At 41.1% G+C, this 20574-nt stretch overlaps 1 protein-coding gene across 2 annotated transcripts in view; it reads left to right on the forward strand.

Annotated features, from left to right (window-relative positions):
* Positions 1–20574, forward strand: part of FHIT (fragile histidine triad diadenosine triphosphatase) — a 525169-nt gene that overhangs the window by 496643 nt on the left and 7952 nt on the right. The window lies entirely within an intron of this gene.

A 20574-nucleotide genomic window follows, 5' to 3' on the forward strand; every position in this document is an offset into this window, starting at 1 on the left:
TTCTGAGGTTTTTTCTTCACTTATTTAATTTTGCATCCTTTGTCCAAGCTGCTGTTTGTCTGAACTTCATAAGCTGAACTAGAATAACAAGAGACAACTATTTAAAGAAAATAATTTAAACATGAGAGTGTTGGTAATAAAAAGAGTTCATCTGTGCAACAGTATTACATTTGCCATTGTATTTGATTACTAATGAACACCGAGTATTCATCTTAGCAACAAGCAGAAAAGGGGAGGAAAGAGCTTTTGTATTAAATCAAGTAAACGATGAAGTGAGTCAGTGGAGGCTGTTTCAGTGTGCAGAATGCAAAATGTGCAGCTCATAACTATGAAATTTACTGTACCTTTTATAAGCATATTTTGATTGTAAATGTGTGGGAGATAAAAATGCTTAGTTTTTAGGGCAAGATGGACAGCTAATTTTTTTAAAGCATGACATTAATGGCTGGAACTGTAATGCCCTTGTTATTCAATCTTGAAAAAGTTTGCTTACAGTTCATTTCTAATGGCTCTTTCATACCATTATCAAATGACTGATAGTCATTGCAAGCATTTTAGCAGCTTTCAGATCTGTTATATTTTTAATTAAATTGGCTGTGAATTGTGTAAGTAGCAAAGGTTGACAAACTAGCACTCAGTGCAGCATCACTGCTTCTCAGTGAAGCTGTCACAGGACATGCATGATCTTGATTTCTTTAAACACTTTATGATTCTTTTAATCTGTATCAGATGTTCACTTGGAACAGTAAATAAACAGCTCTGGAGAGCAGGATGGGATGTTGCAGAAGTTCCCCTGAGGTGCTTCCATGGAAGCAGCCTGGTTCAGAGTGCATGGAGCAGCCTGAGCTGTGGGATGGATTTGTGGAGTGTGGTCCCTGTGCTCCAGGCCAAAGGACTTGTACATGGTGCACATGTGCATGCTGCCAACACCATGCCCTGCTTTCCACCTGGAAAATGTCAGTAGGGTCTCTGGGCTTACTGTTATTGGAGCAATAACCACTTTCCTCCACAAGGAGCTGCAGATGGACCTTAACCACCTGTGGGCTGGTGCTTGGGCAGCTGCTTGCTTGCAGAATGAAAAATCAGAGTCTTTCTCTGTTACTGATGTGCCATTTATTTTAAAGTATGTTTCTGTTATCATTGCCTTTGCTGCCTTTGTCTCTTTCTGCAAAGCACCCTTTCAAACTGGCAGAGCAGCACTGCAAAAATAGGGGAATGTGGCTCTTTTGGTGTTAAGATGATCTGCAATGTCTCATTCAAAACTATTTTAGACCAAACTAGTTCAGCCTGCCCGAAACCATGGGTACCATCAACAGGAAGTAAAGCTGTGATTTTTAAGAGATTAGTAACTCCTAAAGAAATAAACTAATCTTCAGTATTTTGTTTTCAAATGTATGGGCCAAATCTTGAAGACTCTTTAGTTTGTCTTTACTTGGGCAAAACCATATTAGAGAAAAAAGGCCTGGGAAAAAAAGATCCAGAGTCTGACTTTTACTTAAGAGTTTACCATTTTTGCCCATTTCTTTTTTTTCTGCTGTGTCCCTTTCTGTGTTGTACAATACATATCATTTTCTAAGAATATCCTAACATATTCTAGATTAGACAGAAAACTTAAGTTTTTAGAACAAAAAGTGCAAAAATCATTAATTTTCATTGCTTTCTGAGTTTCTGCTCTTACTTGATCCTTGTATTTGGTGTCAATGGACAGCCACAGTTTTCTTAGAGCTTTGATCCAAGAAATGTGATATTTTCATGCTTAGCAGGCACCTGACAACTTTTCTGCTTGCTCTGGGGCAGCTGGTGGGGTAAAAGGCACTTGTTTCCCATCAAAGGGCTCTGCAGTGAATCAGCCAGGGAAGAACACCAGGGGAAGGTTCTTCAGGGAGCTGCTGTGTCTCATCTTTAGAGCATCACCTGACAACCTCAGGCCTTTCTCAAGATAGCAGTGAAAATGCAGGCATATACAAGCAGGGGTTTTTTGAAGAACAGAGACACTTGAATTTAAATTCAGCCTCTGCAAAGGTTGGCTTCAGCCAATGGGGTCAGATCCATCCCTGCTCCACCGGGGTGGTAGTTTGTGCTTAAATGGATTAGCAGCCATCCATATCCTCTTGTTAGCATTGCAATTACAAATTAGTACAACATAAAAGCTTGGTATAATTGTGCTGGAAATGAAAAATATCTCTTTATGTTGCACATTTCACAGCCACATTAGCCTTGCAGAGTATTGTGGCAATGATTACTTTTTGCTGAGGGGGAGAGAAAAAGATAAATGACTTCTAAATCACCACATGACTCAGCCTGCAAGCTCTGAGTTTATTTGTAAGACATTTATCTCCTTGTATACTCACCAGGAAAAAAAAATTATCATTTAATTAATAAAGGTAATAGCCTGAGGTATTCTGATCAATAAGAAATAGTATGATATCAGGGCCTGATGCAGTGAAATATTGAGTTGTCTGCAGACAAACCCATGATTTTCTTTAAAACCGATCCTACTTCTGCTGGTTAGTTAGGGGAGCCTGCGTGGTAAAGCACAGAGCTCTGCTGAAAATCAAACTGATAGACCAGCTTGAACAAAAAAAAATTGAAGCAGCTCTTTGTGCCTTGAAACAATTTCCCCTTTATGTTTTCTCTGTCTGACCTTTTGAGCTTTGTTTCCCTGCTGGCGCTGAGGCCCTGAACGAGCTTCCAGCGAAGCCGACGGATGCTGCGGAAGGCAGCAGAGCCTGCTTGGGTCAAACTCTGCTGCCAGCGGGGCCTGGCTCTGCTGTGCCATGAGCTCAGAGCCCCATTACAGCTCTGCAAACCCCGAGTGCCCGTGCTGGCTCCGGGGATTATCCTGGATAATGCACAAGAACCACCAGCAAGCCGTGCCCTGGTGCTGGCGGCGCTGCGACGTGAGCAGGGGGAGCTGCCTGGCAGGATGGGCTGTGCTTGGTTCTTCTCAGCCCTGCTATGATTTCACTCCTTGCCAAGGCAGCCAAAGGCTGAGCTAATGCTTGCTGGGGGAAATATGCAAACGTGTCATTTCTTTCATTCAACCCGTGCTAAAAATGTGTCCTTAAAGAAAAGAGCTGTGGAGATTGGGCTTTGTAGGCATGCAGAAACAGCAGGAATTTTTCTTCTCAGCAGGGCAGCTTTACAGTGGCAGATAGAAATGGAAGCAATACACCTTTTCTCCCAGACAGGTGCATAGAATTAGCTCCACATGTCATTCTGACATCAGTGGTAAATGAAGTATGGGGTTTAACTTGTACATGCTTTCTGAAACAAGAAGAAACAATGCTGTGGACACCATATCTTGATGGGGAATTGGTGGTTCTCAGTTCTTGCTTCCTGCATTGAAAATCCCAGACCCCCTCACAATTCTTCTCTCCTCATTGTTGGATTAGGTACCTTGTGCTGGGTGCTGCACAGCATCTTCTTTCAGATCAAAGTGAAAGTGAGGGAGAAAGAAAATCATAATGGAGGATGGGAAAATAGACAAAGGAAGGGAAGGATGGCCAGGATGGTTGCGGATCTCCTTCATATAGCCTGACAATATGCTGGCCTCAGTGTAGTTGTGGCTGACACTGAATATCTGGAGCAGAAAGGAGCACTCTCCTCATTTCCTCTGGAGCCTGCTTCACCCCTTTTGTTCTCACACTGCCTTTCTGAGGCTCCAAAATGAGATGGAAATACTCGTCAGTATTATTCACCTTCATTTTCACAAAATTATTTTAATTGTGTAATTAATGTAAATTGTGCCAATTATGATCCACTAATTTATCCTGTGTTAGTCACAATATTGAGTTTATATACAAAACTGTCTTGTTTGGATGAATGGAGGCTCCTCCCTTTCTGTGCTGTTTTTATTTTATAGAACTGTGATTGTTACAGTTTTCCAGATTGTTGTGTTAAACCTTGCATTTCCCTGTGCTGAGGGAAACAATTATGGAAGACCTGCAGACCCCAATTATCACTGCAGGTCAAAGAGCATGCTATTGAAATGCTTATGAGTAAACACTGCAGGATGTGGTCATTCCTTGCTGGGGCTCTTTTTACCCCTTAAGCACCATGCATGTTTCCTATATTTTTATAGGAAATAAATAAAAAAGATAAAATGTTCATTAGCAACAACTGAAGCATGACAGTGGTGAGGTGTGATAATGAGAGAAACTTCTGAAGATGCAAGAGAAGAAACATTAACAATGAAGGAAATGTTGTTTTCCTAAAATTTGTCAGAATGTTTGGGTTCGAACTAGCAAATAATATTTTCATGAAGAATTTAATCTAATGGCTCATATTTTTTCCCTAGTGTTAATCCAGCCCTACATGCAATTTTCTGACTCACATGATGACTTAATTTCTTTCTCTGTGAGCATTTCGATGTCTTCACTCAATCACTTTAATTAAAGCAGAAGTCCTTACTCTCACATGTGGACAATGAGTAACACAGCCAGCAATGCTTGTTAGGCTCAGAAGGTTGTTTTTTTTTTTTTTTATTATAAATGTGCCTACTGGTATTCAGTGCAATCTCATTTTAACATTTTAGCATTTAAGGAAATGATCAGCTTAAGTGAGTTCAAACAGCTCTTAAGCATTGAAAGAAAACTTAAATGTCCTGCTGTATGGGGACATGAATCAGCTTCAGATTTACTGGCAAATTTGTCTAGAGAGAATGTCCTTCCTACCAAGGATTTTATTACACGAGTTGAAGATTTTCCTTTTCCTACTGGTGCCAAAATCAGCACAAGATCTTTCTTCACATTACAGACTGCAAAATAATGCACACAATTTTGCTTTCTTTAGCTTATTGTCAGCCTTTCCCACTCCCTTTATTAAAGAATGAACATCAGATGCTTCTCAATGTTAATTTTCAAGAGGCTCTTTAGGTGTGAACTGGGATTTTTTTCCAATAGCAGATTTATCCAAATTTTTATGGATGTTCCAAAACCCCAGAAATGAGTTGAAAGGATCAAAAGTCTTGACTTGACCTGTGCCAGTGAAATAATCCCTAGGAGGGAATTTGCAGCTTTCCTAATGTTCTCAAGACTACCTCCTGAAATCTCTCCAGATTCCGGGCACTGTCGTCTGCAGCAAAATCTCAAGGAAATAAATAGGAAATTATCAGCTCAGATGGTGCCAGTAAGCTGTGATAGGAGGCACTGAGTTGCTGCCCTGTGGCTCTCTCTGGCTCTGAGGCAGCTGAGAGTCCTGCCAGTGCTTTTCTGGAGGCAGGGTGGCCCTGGCTGGGCACCAAAGCCAGGAGAAAATGTGGGAAGGAGTCTGGAGGGTGCATCTGCTCAGGTGCAGCACCACACAGAGGTTTGGACCTGAACACTTGCTCAGGGATAAAAGTGCCCATTTCATGTAAAGAATTTCTTCCCAGAGGTAGAAAGATCCCCTTTGGCTGATGGGATCAGAGCCACTCCAGGAGCCCAGAGACACTTGACAAAGAGTATGAGTAAAATCAGGCTTGGAACAGGTTTTGACATAAGAACAGATTCATGCATAAATGCAGTGTGGTGTTGGTTATAAATGGATGAAGTGGAAATAGAATGTTTGCAGAGAGTTTATTTTTAACTACTATTTAGACTTTCCAAAGTGTTGTATGTGATAAAAACCAAGGGCTGGTAAAAATTCAGGTACAGGCAAAATGTTACAATATTCAGTATTCTCTAAGAGTAGATAAAACACCAGAGAAGAATGGTATTGTGGTAATGTGGTAAGAAAAAAAAAATACTCCATATAAAAAGATTAGTTTATAATATTAGCTAAATTAGGCAGTTATTGATTTTTAATATATATTCTCCTCTTACTGGCTTTTTTTTTTTTTTTTAAGCTTTCAGAATTTATTATGGAATGCTCTCACTTTGAGTGGCATAGTGAAAGATATAGACTCTGCAGCATGCTGGCTGTTCTGCCAGCAAAGTAAACAGCCCTTCAGATAAGATTTGGGCTTGCAGCTTCTCTTAATGAGAACATCATCTTTCAGGGCATGGATTTGCTCATGTAACCAAATAGTCCATGCATGCCCCTATTTATAATAAAAATTAATTTACAAAACAAACTCTATGTATCTATATGGGCAAGCTATATTATGCCTGTGTCCTATCTGCATAACTTAATTATAGCAGTGCTCAGCAGCTCAGAGAAGGAATGGCAGTGAAGCTCTGTGGCATCATGTGGGTGCTTCAGCTGGGAATGAAAATCCAACATTCCTGATATGAGAAGGAGCCCTGTACTGTGTCCCCACATGTCTCTCTGCTGGCAGTGCTCCTCTTCACAGGGAGCTCTAGATGATATGCACAGCACAAAATGTTTAGCTCTACACCGAGGTTAAAATCAGTACAGAATAGAACATAGGATTTGGTGCTGTGTGGTATTTGATGATAAAATTAAATTGGATGCCTGTAAGAGGAATAACAGCTATGCCATATTGCTGCGTGGATGCTGTTATCTTACATGTGTGTTCATTTTTCTTAATTCTAAAGTAATGCTGCAAACATGGAGTGAAAAGGAAAATAACGTCAGATTTATAATCTGTTCACAAATGCTGCTCCTTTTACCACAACTGTGATGTAGAGCAAGAGCTTCCTCACCATGCTTCCCCATTTAAGTGGGAATGGTATTAAACGACACTGTCTTTTTATAAAATTCATCAGGAAAAACCAGGAAAGTGGAAGGGAAGAGCCATGAGCCCAGCAGCTGTCCTGCTATTGACACTGGCCAGTGGCTTCTCTGTCTCAGAGCATTTGATAACTCTGTGAGATCTCTGTTAGAGATCTGTCCTTCTACCACTGCCACACCTTGAACAGGGTGTACCATACAAAAGTTTTCTTTATTTTGCAATAGCTTTTTGTGTAATTGTAGTTCCACAGTGGCCTAAAAGGCAGTGTGTTCTCCTTTCAGGCCTATCAATATATCTGTATTTTTCCATTTTTTCTTTTAAAATTAAAATAATTTAGTTGTACCAATTGAGTTTTCTTTCCTAATAGAAAACTTTCAACCAAAAAGCATTTTTAAAAGCTCTAGAGATGAAAAATGTAAACTTTAAAATTTGCTAATTGTTAATCCCTTTGTCTTTGGATTGCTGCATAGCAGATCAATTCCAAGTAATTATTATGTGAAAAATGTAGGACTTTTTGGTTTATATGTGTATTGAAGAGATGCAAAGCCAATATTAAAAGAATTTTAATTGGTTTGAGATAGTAGCAGGAAATGATTTTCCTTCATTTGTAGAATCAAAAAAAATGAAAGTATCTCAGCTATTAAATTTGGGAAAGGAGTGCGTATTTCAGTACTGCAGTTACTGATGTGTGAAATACAGAAAAATGTTAATTGAGGTAGGCTTGTGAAGTGAAATTAGTTGCAAGTGGACTGTAGATGAGCAAAGGGATTCTTAGGGTGTTGCACCTCAGCCATAGTTTGAGGTTAATTCATTAGAGATAATTGGAATGTTAAATAGTTTTCTATACGGAATCGCTGCTACAGTGGTCTAACACTTTTAATCTGATTGAATGAAATGCTAATTACCAATATTCAGATTTATGCTATGCTTATTTATGTACTTACCACCCCTATTACTTCCTTGACTGCTGATAATATTTTCTGTCAAGGGTGACAGCCCTTCAATCATCTGCTAATAAGGGCTTGAATGGGGGAAGATTCAGCAAGATCTGCCTGTCCTGCCTCTATCCATGAAGTCTGTTAAAACACAGGAGCAGCTGAGCAATCTTTCAGTGCTTCATAACTGAATAAATCCTCACCAACACCTCCAGAGCAAATGCAATGCCTTTGGTGTGGTTCTCTGTGTGGGCTTGACACCATTTATGCACCATTGCACCCAAAATTCCAACAAATGGTCTCTTGGCATAGACAGGAGTGGGTTTGCAGCCTGATACCCAATGTGGTCTGGGTGCCTTTGGGACCTAACAGGACTTGTTGCACTGCACTCAGCAGGACAGATCCATGGTCTGGAAGCAGGGAGAGGAGGTCTGGTCCTCCTGGCTCTGTCCCACTGGCAGGGGCCATTCAGAGTGGTGGGACACAGTGTCCATGCCCTCAGCCAGGAGAAGGACAAATCAAATAATGCAGGATATATTGTCCACAGAACACCAAGGTGAGCTGTCAGGAATGAAGAGAAATGCTGATTTACACCAGAAAGCCAAATACAAACCCATAGCCTGTCACAGATTTTCTTTTTTCTTTCCTTTATTTATGACTGTGACATAAGTGTCCTCTGCATCTATTTACTCTTACCTGGGGTCCCAGGCCTGCATATTTCATTTGCCCAGATGGGCTGCATCACTCTGTGAAGGATGATCTCTGTGCTGGAGAGGTGCCTGTGCCAGGTCCCATGCATGTTATCTCTTATTTATTGCCTCCCGGGCGACAGGCTGTCGCCAACAGGCGGATAATTGGAATGGCTCAGGCTGGAGACCTGTGGAAAGCCTGAGTACTTTCATAATTAGCCCATAAATGCTGTAGCTTTGTGCTAGAATCCTCTACAATTTCCTCTACCAGAAGCTGGAGGCTCTTTCTTCTGTGACATATTTATCTTTTATAAAAAGAGGAAATCCTTGCATTATGGATCTAGTCTCATTTGTGCTGACTTACTTTTGATGGCTTCCTATTTAAAACAGACAACTTTTGCTTTTGGAGAGCATTGGAGTCATTTAAAGAGGAAAAACCATCCCTCTTTCTGCTTGTGCTCCCACCCTGTACAGAAAGAGAAAAAGCAAAAGGAAAAAGTAAGAATAGGAGAAAAGTGTTATCAGAAACAGCTAAACCAACAGCATAATCTGCAAGTTCTGTGCGTACTGTTATGATATCTGAAACATAATTATCAAGCTTAAGTTAATTAGACTAATTCTTAGAAAATCTGGCATGGCAGATTGTGGTAAGTAATTATATATCCCGATTAAAAGATGTAATATGCAGTGAGCAAAAGCAAAAAGAAAACTCCATTTGATACAGCCAGTGAACACAGACAATTAAGAAGTCAAGTAGATGAGCACCCACAAAGATACTGAACTTTGTGGAAGATGATGGGCAAGATGCCAATTTTTCAGTGGAACAGATTTTGCATAGTATCAGTCAAACTTCTGTTTTATGAAAATCCATGCTACTGTTTCCTAACTGAAATACATGAAGGGCCACTTGCTTTTGCTTTAGGGCTAGCTGACATGAATACAAGGGAATGTGCAAACAAGAATGTGACATTAGAGTACGAGTTTACATATATATAGAAGTTGTGTAAATGGCTTTTCTTAAAAGCAATTCACAGGATGTCATATGAGAAATAAAGCTGTGAAGTCAGTGTCTTCTGCAATTAAGTTTAATAATGATTATGGGTCAGGATGAATGGGGAGAGCTTGTGTGCCTTTGTACCATACAGTATGTGCACAGGAAAACCCTGAAACACACTGAGAACATATTTGGGTTTTTTTTATCTTTTGCTTGAAGAAGAAAGTTTTGCTTGAAGAAGATAATTTAAAAAAAAAAAAAAAATACCTAAATAAAGAAGAGAAATGTAACAACAGACCTGTGAAAGAAGTTCTGATTGCAACTTCAAAATGTGTCTAAATAAATAAAATTATTTTGCAAGTTCTCCACGAAGTGTGTGACTGTACAACTAATTCCCCAATCAACTCTCTCCTGAAGAAGTGAGAAACCTGCAAACCCCATGTCTGGTAAATTCAGATGAAGCAAGTCCATGCGTGATCCATTCTCCAAGCATTTAATCCACAAGTTTTTGACTGCACTTCTGGAATAGCATACAAGTTCTTCTCAGCAGAGCCACGTGTTTTATTCATATCTGCTGGAAATTGCTTTCATTTCCGTTGATCTCGTTGTTTCCTAAGGCATGAACAAACTGATAGAGCTGAAAGCATACAAAATTACTTTTTGTCTCTGAAAATTGGGAATGTTTGGGCTGCTTTAGGTTGTCTTTGTACCTTTCCTACCCTCCATCCTGCATGGTCATGTGCTCCCCCCCTGCCCCAAGCAGTGTGGGATTTTCTGTACCTGTGGAACATGTCCTGTGGATTATGCAAAGAGAAGGTGGTGATCTGCTGCCAGGGTATCATCACCAGAACAGAACTTGCAGAAATATTGCAAACTAAAAATGTTCCTGTGACTTTTCAGATGAGTATTTTTAAAATGATCAAAGGTTTTAATAATCATTCTGTCCAAAAGCAATGATACTGAAGTCTACATATTAAATAATAATTGTTATGCAAATGCTATCAGTTTATGATTTCTACATAGAAATATGGGATGTCTGGGAGGTTTTAACATGGGCAATAGCAACTGTTTTTTCCTAGGCAGTTTAATAATATTTTTAATATATTTTCATCAAAAACACCTTTCTACAAGTACAAGCTATCAGCTTTAATTAACTGCCAGTATATCCATCTAAAATTAATTCTTCCCAAATTCACAGTCCCTTCACTTAAATTAATTTCAGAATATTCTATTCCATGGCTATTATGCCATCCTTGTTCTTCTGCATGGGCGTTATGTGGGTACAATTTACTCCCCAGAAGAAGAATTTCAACAGAAGGCCAACACTGCAACACAAATACATCTTTGTGACGTTTGTACAATAGGGAAAAAATTACATTGGTAAAACCTCCTGTGATGTTCCTTAATAAGACAACTTCCTGCATAAGTTTTACAGCAATAATAATAGGCTGGATAAACTGGAAGAGGGGATTGACTGTGTGAAATCTCCAATTCTGCTCCTATATATGGGTCTGGTACTATCCACTACCACTGGATCATTGAGATGTGTGAGCCTCCACTGGATCTAAAAGCTGTTCTAGGTATTGAAGATCTTCTTCCCTTTTACTGCTGCTACTTTAAGAAATGAATTTACAAACTCTGAGGCATTTGCCCTTGATAAAATTTGTTTGATTCTTGTCCCACTAGGTCAATGGAATATCAATAGATTCTTAATGCAGTCTGTCTATAAGAGTTTCTTTCATTTCTCAGAGCAAAAGTAAATGTCATTCATATTGGCAGGTTGTAATGGGAACATTGAGACAGTAGTTTTTAAAAATACACACAACTTCTTTCAGATAGTCTTTGTCTCTCTCTTGTTTCTTCAATGTGCCTATAGCAATTACAAGGTTAGATATCCCTTTAAATGGTAGAAAAGGTCATTTTGTTGTCTTTTCTACCCCAGCCTCAGTGAAATGTGCATGGGACAGCTCAGGTATTGGGCTCAGGTTTAATGTTTCGTTGCATTGCCATCTGTTTTGTTGTTGCATCTGTTGTTTTTTCTCTTGGAGGGGGGTGAGGGAGCATGGAGGCAGCAGTGAGTGATGATGGCATATGAGTCCAGACCTGATGGAAAAGAGGAGCAGTGACTCTGCAAGAGCAGAGTAGCTCCTTTGATCCACACTCTTCTTTTTTAACATTAAAAGTCCTTCTGGTGAAAATCTGCCATTATGCACGTGGCTCATCTCTGGTAGATGTGGTAGGCTCTGTGCCTCCTCAAAGGCTATGAAGCCACAATAAAGTAGTCCTTTTGTGAAGTTGATGTGTATGACAGCACAGACATTGAAGCCCAGCTCCTCGCTGAGCCAAATGGCATTAACAAGTTCCAGGGGTGTGTGTGCAGAGATTCCCAGGGCGCTGCAGTGGCTCGGTGGCAAAGGGCAGCACAGAGAAAGGATGAACCTGCAGGGGGATGCAGGAGAACTTGGCAGCAGGTGCCCAAGTCCCTTGGCCACAGCCAGCTGCCACCACCCAGCTGTCACAGACCTGGGGACACCACAAGGACACTGAGACCTGGGCAGGGAGGGTTTCTCTACAGTGGGTTTCTCACAGGTGAGTTTTAAGCTCTTTTGTGACTTTTTACTGTAATGAGAGTGTTTGGCCCATAGTAACCCACTAGGATTTTTCAGATGCTTTTTGATCATCTTGCTCTTTTTCAGCATTTCCCTCTTACTGCTGTTGATTTAAATGTCATGACATTTTAAACATGACTTATTATAACAAAACAGTATATAAAACAATATGCTGCATAATAAATCCAGCCATATTTTTTTGAATGAATGTTAAATGAGAGCAATTTAGTCCTCAACCTATTTTACTACCTACTTACTAGAGGGTATTGGCTGCCTAAATCCCAGGGATGCAATCTAGGTGGTGAAGTAAACAAAAAGCCAAAGAAGTGCTTGAGGGGTGCCTGGGGAAAAGGCTGCCCAGGGATGTAGCTTTATCCAGGTGTGCTGTGATCCTGAGCACTGTGGGGAAAGCAGAGCAGGCAGGATCATCCTGGGAAGGTCTGTTGGTGAGTGAGGGGTGCCCTGAGAAGCACACACAAAATCAGACTGTGGAGCCCCCAAGGCTCACCTCAGATATGTGGTATTTCAGACACTGAAGTCTCCTTGAAATCCTCCCACAGTCAGTAGAGGGAGTGACTCAGAGTATGAGTTACTCCGGAACACATTGATGGAATGTTTTCATCTTCATTTCACAAAGTGTTGCCAAGAGTGAGGGTTGTTTTTAATAGGAATAAGCTAATTCCCCAGAAAAAAAGAAATACACTCTGACCACTATGGGCTCTTCCTGCACATCCTTCCCAGAGATGTGGTGAGAGAGGTGGAACTCCCCCCTGGAGATGAGGGCATGCTCCTATTCCCCTTTGTGGTGAACTGACTCTGTGCCAATGCCACAGGACCTGCAGCTGATATCCTTTGTGCTGTCAGAAAAAGACAAAAAAAGCAAATAAACCAAATCAACCTCCTTAAACACGCATGTGTTTTCCTTGGCATGTCATGAATTTTATTGAGAGTATGGCAAATATTTGTCTAAAGTTAAGAAGATTACTGAGAGAAGTTTTGACTTTGAAACTCACTGCAGCAGGAGCCAGAATACATCACCCTGATTCAGGCACCTCTAGGTTATCTCTGCTCTTGAAGTGGGACATGCACATCTCTCTGCATCTCTGACCTCTTGGGAAGAGGCTTTCAGTCAAGTAATGCATGCACCTGCATGAAATTTTTGAATCACCGACTCTATCCTTGATTAAAGTGCTTTTCCTTGATTAAAAAAAAAAAACCTTTTTCCAAATGAGTAATGTTGCATGGCAGGCTGTGCACGCAGGATAAGGTTTCCTCCAACATTATCACACTGATGACATTGCCATTTCTTAGGTCTCTGTGTGACAATTTCTCATGTGTAGACAGCCCTCTGTATCCAAGGCCATTAGGAAGCTCCCCACAAAAATCCACCTTCTCTTTCCAGCTGAGGAAGACTACAGAGGTGTTTCTAACATTATCTGCTAACTAGGAGAATAATGGGCATGGTGAAAATGTAACTAAACACTTTTATAGATTCTTGCCTGGATTCAAATCAGGTTGTAAATAGCAGTTACCCAAGTCTTTGGCAAGACTTCTTACCCCAGTGGATATTCCTTCAAGTATCTTCTTTATAATGTGCTTACTTTCCAAGAATTTTATCTCAGTTGGAGCCAAACTGGAACTCTGTCAAGATCTGAGCTCTTCAGTGTGCAATCTACATATTTCACCGAATGCCAAACGTGTTTTCTATGCAACTGTCGTTCTGCTTGTGGGCTTACTTGTCTTTTATATTTTCAAAAGCAAATTTCTTAAGATTTCTTTTATATTTAGTCTTTTTTCCTTATAAAAATTGTTAGAAGCAGTGGTTTGCAGAGTTTATTTTAGCAAAGCACTTAAACATGTATGCTTAAGGGTTTTACATAACCTTTATGTGTTTTCACAAAATTCTCTTCATCTAAGTGCTAAATAGGTTGCAGTTATTCATATGTGAAGTATGGGGTTCAAGTCTTTCCTCAAAGCACAACAATAAAACTGAAGAAATATTTGCAGTCACTATGACAAAGAGTCGACAGAAGGGTAAAGAACCACCACTCTCTAAAACACACTTTTGATAAACTGAGGTTTCCAATGGAATATATGCTTTGCAGCAATATCAGCAGCTGGGAGGTAGCAGCATATTTCATGCAGAAGCAGTAAAACAATTGGAGAAGGATTTTCCAGTAGATACTTTAAAAATTGTCTCATATAAAATGCAGATAATTTAGGCTTTTTTCCCATCTCCTTAAATAATTCAGATTTAATGCACCATGTAAAACCTACCCCAAAATCAGGGATTTCTGATTCATGCAAAGGCAGATATCTGTATTATATGGAATCAAAAGCAAAGTCAGCAGATGAGAAAATTATAGGATGTGGATATTTTCTGCAGTGTTCACTGTAAATTAGAGCAATTAAATTACAGCAGTTTTGTAGCTGTAATTAAATATGGAGACAGGCCCAGAGATGCAGAAGGCACTGAACTGCCTGAGCTGCTCAGGCTGGGAGGGGAGCACTGGGAAAGGGGCTTGGAAAGGGGTCCTGATCCCACAGCAGCTGGTGGGGGCAGAGAGGGCCCTAACAGAGTCTGGTGGTCAAGGGCAGCCTGCTGGGCTTGTTCTCTGCCTTGTTCTTGCCTTTCCTGGGCCCTGAGCAGAACAGGGGCGATGCTCAGCTGGGAGACAAACCCAGGGCTGGGAGCTGCTGTAGTGATTCCCCCACAATGGTTTTTCCCAGGTAGGTGGAACAGGATGTGTATTCCAGCATGCCTGAGAATCTGCTTTGTGAAACTGCTGCGTTTCATCCATTATTCTTTCACTTTCCATTGCAAGTCAAGTCTGAGACTTGAGGCACAGCTGAAGGCAAGTGGGATGGAGGCAGGAGGCTCAGACTGGCAGAGGAGGGCACCTACCAAAAAGATCACTCTTCTTTCAGCAAGACAGCAGAGAGTGAGGAAAGGCTGGAGCATAGCAGGAGGTACAGATAATAGCAGTAAATGCTGCATTTAATCACATTGTGCGGTGGGGTGGAAATGAAGTCTTACTCTGAGGTTATAAGTGAAATACAAAGAGAAGTGAAAGAAAAGAAAGCACTGTGGGAAAAGAGCAAGGAGGTCAAGACCAGGGGGAACAGGGGAAAGGAAACAATTCAGGAGTTAAGTTGTAAAAGCAGTAGCAGAGGAGGCTTAGATGGCTGGAAGCCATCACCAGGACCAGGAGGCTCCCACTATCACCAAAGGGCTGAGGAGCCACAGCCAGCTCAGCCCTGGAGTTTTTTCCCATGGGGTGGATGCGAGAAGAGGAGCAGGGGTGTGCTCTGGACTCTGCTGCCATAGGGGAGGTGGGGGAAGCAAGGTGCAGCAGCAGCTCCGGGATAAAGTTTGTCTCCAGCCCCTGGAAAAGGGTTGCTACTGGTGAGAAGAAATTAGATTTTCAGCCTCCTCATGGTTCATGTGTGAATCTGATGTTGAGATATCACTCTGCATATTTCACCACAGTGTAGGATTTAACTATAGAACAGATGCCTGGATATTCCAAGGTGTGCTGGTAATAATGAACACCAGCAGCTGGGTAATGCCTAATCTCTTATTCAAGCCACTGGCAAAAATTCATTCTTTTTATTTTTTGGTAGCTGCTGGTTTTGATAATACTATATTTTATAATTGCTGAAGCAGCTGAGTTTTGTTATGTTGCTGCAGTTTTGTGTAATTACTCTCCATCACTATAATTTTTCTTTTAGTTAAATGCATTGGAGGTTATAAACTCTTAACTATCAACTATAAATATTCATGGGGAGTGAGAATAGTTCTAACTACCATAAAAGCTGTTTCCCAATAATTTTGGCTAGTGCTCTCTATTTATACAGGTTGCTTTTCTGATGGTGTTATGGCATAAGTAAAAAAAAAACAAACAATATACATATCACTTCAAGCAACAGCCAGTCATAGACCCAGGTCCCCTACAGTCTGTTGTGCTGAGAATTCTGGGCTCCTCCACAAAGGGCAAGCAGGAGAGGTCCCCCGATGTGAATGTGCTATAAAACAATATTGTGTTTCCCTTAAGAATTGCAGTGATAAAAACATAGACCATTCTGCAGCACTAGCAACTTTAATAAAATAACATAAAGCACAGCTGTCAGGTCTGCCAGCATCTCACACTGGGAAAAATGAGTGAGAAAATGAACACTTTTCAAAAGCAGAAATATTCAAAGAGCTCCACTGTTTACATGTAATCAAGACTGACTGTCATAGATTATCGGTGGAGGAGCATTTTCTGCTTGAGGTGAAAGAAGAGGATAATTTATCAGGAAGCCCAAGAAGTCAGACATCAGTAATGATCTGCTTAAAGAAGGGCATATCTTAGAAATGGTGCATTTATTTGTACTGCAAGGCAAGAAGCTGTTTGGAGTTATAAACACGAGTCTTGGTGCTTGAAGAATGTTGAGCAGATACAGTGTGTAATTTGCTGGGCAGCTGCGATTAGAGACCTGACTAATGTGTGTCCCAGTGCTTGTTCAGAATATTAAAAGAAAAATTTAGCATAATAGAGATTGTCTAAAAGAGCTGCTCATGCTCTCTCATCCTGTTCCCTCCTTTTGGAGTTATCCAAGCTATGCTGAGGGCATTGCTCACCTTCCTGTTGATGCTCAGGATTCGGAGACACTCCTGTAGTGAATGTCTACTAACAGGTTTGGTTTCAGAGAATTTGGGGCTTTCAGGGTTTTACAGTAAAACATTTTGTCCACCTGCTGCGATGCTTTTGCATCATCTTCCTCTTGTGAAAACAGGCCAAGTACCAGCTGCTTTGAAATAGTAACTAAATTGGTGCCCTAGAGAAAAGGTTTTATAGACTCACCTTGCCTTGGTGTGCACTGAGTTTGAAGAAGTAGAATTGTTGTACAGAAAGTATCACAAACTTCAAGCTAGTCTGTGTTTGGATATATCTGAATAAGGATTTCAGCTCAACTTAACACAGCTTTTACTGTCTGACACAGGGTAGGAAAGATGGGTGAATCACTGTTTTTTAATGAATGGATATCTATGGCAAAGAGAAGCACTTTTTTGCCCTTTAGCTTGAGCAGAACCATGGGAGTGTTCTTGAGGTGCAAGAGAGTTTTGCTTCCTCAGTTTAATCCAAACTTTCAATACAAGTCAGATGTTTGCAAAGATGCACAGCTGGGACTTGGATGTGTGTGTGAATATGAGCACACTCTAAGGCACAGAAGTCCCTAAGAAACAAGTATCAGCTGTTATGTTTGTTCCCTACCTGAATTCTAAATCAGTATAATTTACAACCGAAATATCTATGTTCTCCTCTCCTGAAAGCAGCTTTACAACTTAGCCAAAATACTACAGAGACTGTCTTAATTTCTCTTCATTAAAACAAACAAAAACATTTTACAGAAAGTAAAATTTTACATAAAATTAAAAAAAAAACGTAAAAAGTAGCTTTAGCTTACAGAGGCCCTCACGGGGAGAAATGAACCCAGCTGAAAAGTACTTTACTTAAGAACACATTAAATAAACAGGTGAGAGCAAACCCATCCATGATCATAGTCCCTTGTCACCATTAGGGATCCCTGGCAGATCCTGGAGATTTGAAGAACCAGGAAGGTGCACAGGTGGACCTGCATTGTGCTTTTCAGCTTCCATGGATTTGTAGTATGTGCAATCCCTGAGCTAGAGCTTGATCAGCAACCTTTATTTTGTCATCTCTTTGTTGGTACTGTTGATCTTCAACCTGCCAAGTGTTTATCATCCAGAAGACCATGGAATGTTGTGGGGTTGGAACAGACTGCAAAGATCACCTGGTCCCAGGCTGTTTCTGCCATGGACAGGGACACATCCCACTGGACCAGGCTGCTCAAGGCCTTATCCAGTGTGGCTTTGAGCACTGCCAGGGTTGGGGCACCCACAACTTCCCTGGGCAGCCTGTGCCAGCATCTCACCACCCTCACAGCAAAAATTATCTTCCTAATATCCAAACTAAATTGCCCCTTTTTCAATTTGTACCCATTACTCCTTGTCCTATCACTACAATTCCAAGTGAAGAGTCCTTGTGAGCCTCCTTCAAATACTGAAAGGTTCTGTGAGGTCTCCATGCAACCTGCTCTTCTTCAGGCTGAACAGCCCCAATTTTCTCAGCCTGTGTTCATAGAGAAGGTGCTCCTGTCCTCTTATCAACTTCTTGGCCTCCTCCAGACTCCTGCTCTAGCAAGGTTATCCATAATTGAACTATTTTGCATCAGTGGCTCTCTCTATGGTTTGGCTTTTACTGGAGCTGCAGGATGGTGGTGTCAGAGGAGGGTAGGAAGCCACCAGAGGTGGTTTTCCCAATACCTCCAGTGTTATTTTGGTAATATCACAACCTAAGTGGCTCTGGGGTGATAATTGTGGATTTCACCTCAGAAATGACTGGCAGAGTAAGAGCTCTGAGCACAGAGTAGTCCTGGGATTCTGTCTGGGGATAGATGCAGCAATTTTATACAGAAATAATACTCATCTCTATATCAGTTAACAATTAATACCTTGGCTGTGGCAGTGATTTAACACCTCAGGCTGTGGTTTCTCTGTGTGGCCACAAAATGTGGAGGCACCTTTTCAGTGAGAGAGGCTGGAGACACCTGCACTGAGCTCCCACCCAGGCTGGGCTGCTCTGTGTCCTGGGGGCTGTGCACTGGCAGCAGGGCTGCTGGGCTTCCAGGCAGGTTTCAGGATTCATTGCTGCTCTCCATACATCTGTTTTAACCTCAAAGATTGATTATTTTTAAAGGTTAGCTGTTATGTAGCAGAAGAAACCCTCGCCTTTGCCAGCTTTGAGAAGTCACTGTGGTCTGTAACTGCACAGTTTTAATTTAGACAACAACAACAGCCATTGCAGGTTAACCTTCCTTATTACTACTCACTTCAGTTTTTTTTTTGAACAGGGAAAAAAAATCACCACCTACCAGTCACATCCCCCCTTTACCAGGCTGCACATGGAGCCAGCTCTCACCTGGATTGTGCAGAAACAAGATAGCAAGGGAGAGCAGCAGCCAAACCATGTCACTAAAAGCAATTCTGGGTTAAACAAGGAGACCTTGAGGAACAGGGGCAGCTCTCCCTTGCCTTCCAGCTTTTGCCTGCTGTACCTCCTACCAGCATTACCATGTTGAATGACCAAAACACTGCTTTTATTCAGAAAACAGCTCACACCTCAGTCAGATTTACCACCACTTGCCTTGTCCTGATGCATTCTCTGGTGAGGTGTGAGCATTCCCAGTCCATAGAAAGCACAGGATGATGGATACTCTTTCCAATAACTCATTGCCAGGTCAGCTGAGGTACCTGCACACCTTGTGGGTGTGTGCAGAGGGTGACAGCAGACACTTGGACCCAGGGCATGTGCTGATAGTGGGTACACTGTACCAGTCCCTGCCTTTTAAATACTTCTAATTCTGTGGCATTATTACAAGATGGATTTATAACATGCTTAGTACTAATGTAACAATGAAGGTTAGTCTTCTTTGAGTCGAAGAGTAATACACTTTAATTTGCCTACAGCTACGGCATTGTATTGGCACAAAAGGAAATGGCTTTCTAATGCAGCTTCATCTGCTGAGCAGAGGGAAATCTGTGCTGCAGAGTGTAAAACTACACAGGACTCTAGCTGGCAGCAAAATTCAGAGTAGGAGAAACACAGCACAAATAAAAGTATTTGTGAGTTGGAGGTATGCTAACAATCCTAGTTTATTGCTAAACATCCCATATACAGTAATGCACTTTGCTTGGAGGTTCATGATGGCTTCATCTTTGTTTTTTCACTACTTCATCTTCTATACTATAATTTTTTTCCTGGAATAAGAAGTGTAAATTCATTAATTTTCAAAAATTTTTTGTGATATTAACAGGAATTTGGGATTATGAAGTTCCTTAGAAGCACTGGTGCTGTTAATGCAGTCTGTGCTGTGCTCTAAACCTAGAGAACCACTGGAATTTCAATACTTGATCTGTTAAGTAAATGTTTCTGCTGTCTGGTGTAAATGCTGCCGTCACTTGGCAAGTGTCAGGCATTCTTTGAATGGACATGTGCACAAATAGTCACTCAAATGCCAGTATTTACCCTAATGTGGAGCTCCCCTCTTCAGGAAAGCAGCAAACTGTCAGCTTCTCCCTTCTTCTTGAGTGGCAAAGGAAGAAATTATCATGTCTGGGACAATATCACATAACAGTTACTGCATATGGGATAGAGCAAATTTTTGTGGGCATAGCGTGCAAGTTGGACATAAAAATTATATGTTTCTTATACTTTTTTTTCCCCAAGAAATCAATGAAATATAATTATGCTTAAAATAGCAGGTTTTGTTTCTAGACCAGGGATGTGTCTTCCTTTCAACAATGGCAGGGAAGGATGAATAACTTGCATGCAGAGAAGGAATTGAAAAAATATTAATATAAACTGCTGGTGGGGAACAGCTGCAAAAGGGCCTTGTTATTACAATAGGTCTTTGATTGGAAAGGTGTTCCCATGGGCAGAGGAAAAGACAGAGAGACAAATTTACAGGAAATAGTGACAAAGGGTCCAGCTCACTCCAGTGGTGGGATGGGTGCTTCAAAGGACCTGAGTGTTTTCCTGTTGTTTAACCTGCCAGCTTTGCATCAATGGCTCACAAGGTGTCTGAGCATCAGCCCACAAAGCTGAGCCTGTCCCTGCCTGCCACTCACCCTGGCACACGGTGCTGTCCTTGGAAATGCAGCCAC

The sequence above is a fragment of the Taeniopygia guttata genome, chromosome 12 (assembly GCF_048771995.1).
Source record: "Taeniopygia guttata chromosome 12, bTaeGut7.mat, whole genome shotgun sequence".
Classification (NCBI taxonomy): Eukaryota; Metazoa; Chordata; class Aves; order Passeriformes; family Estrildidae; genus Taeniopygia; species Taeniopygia guttata.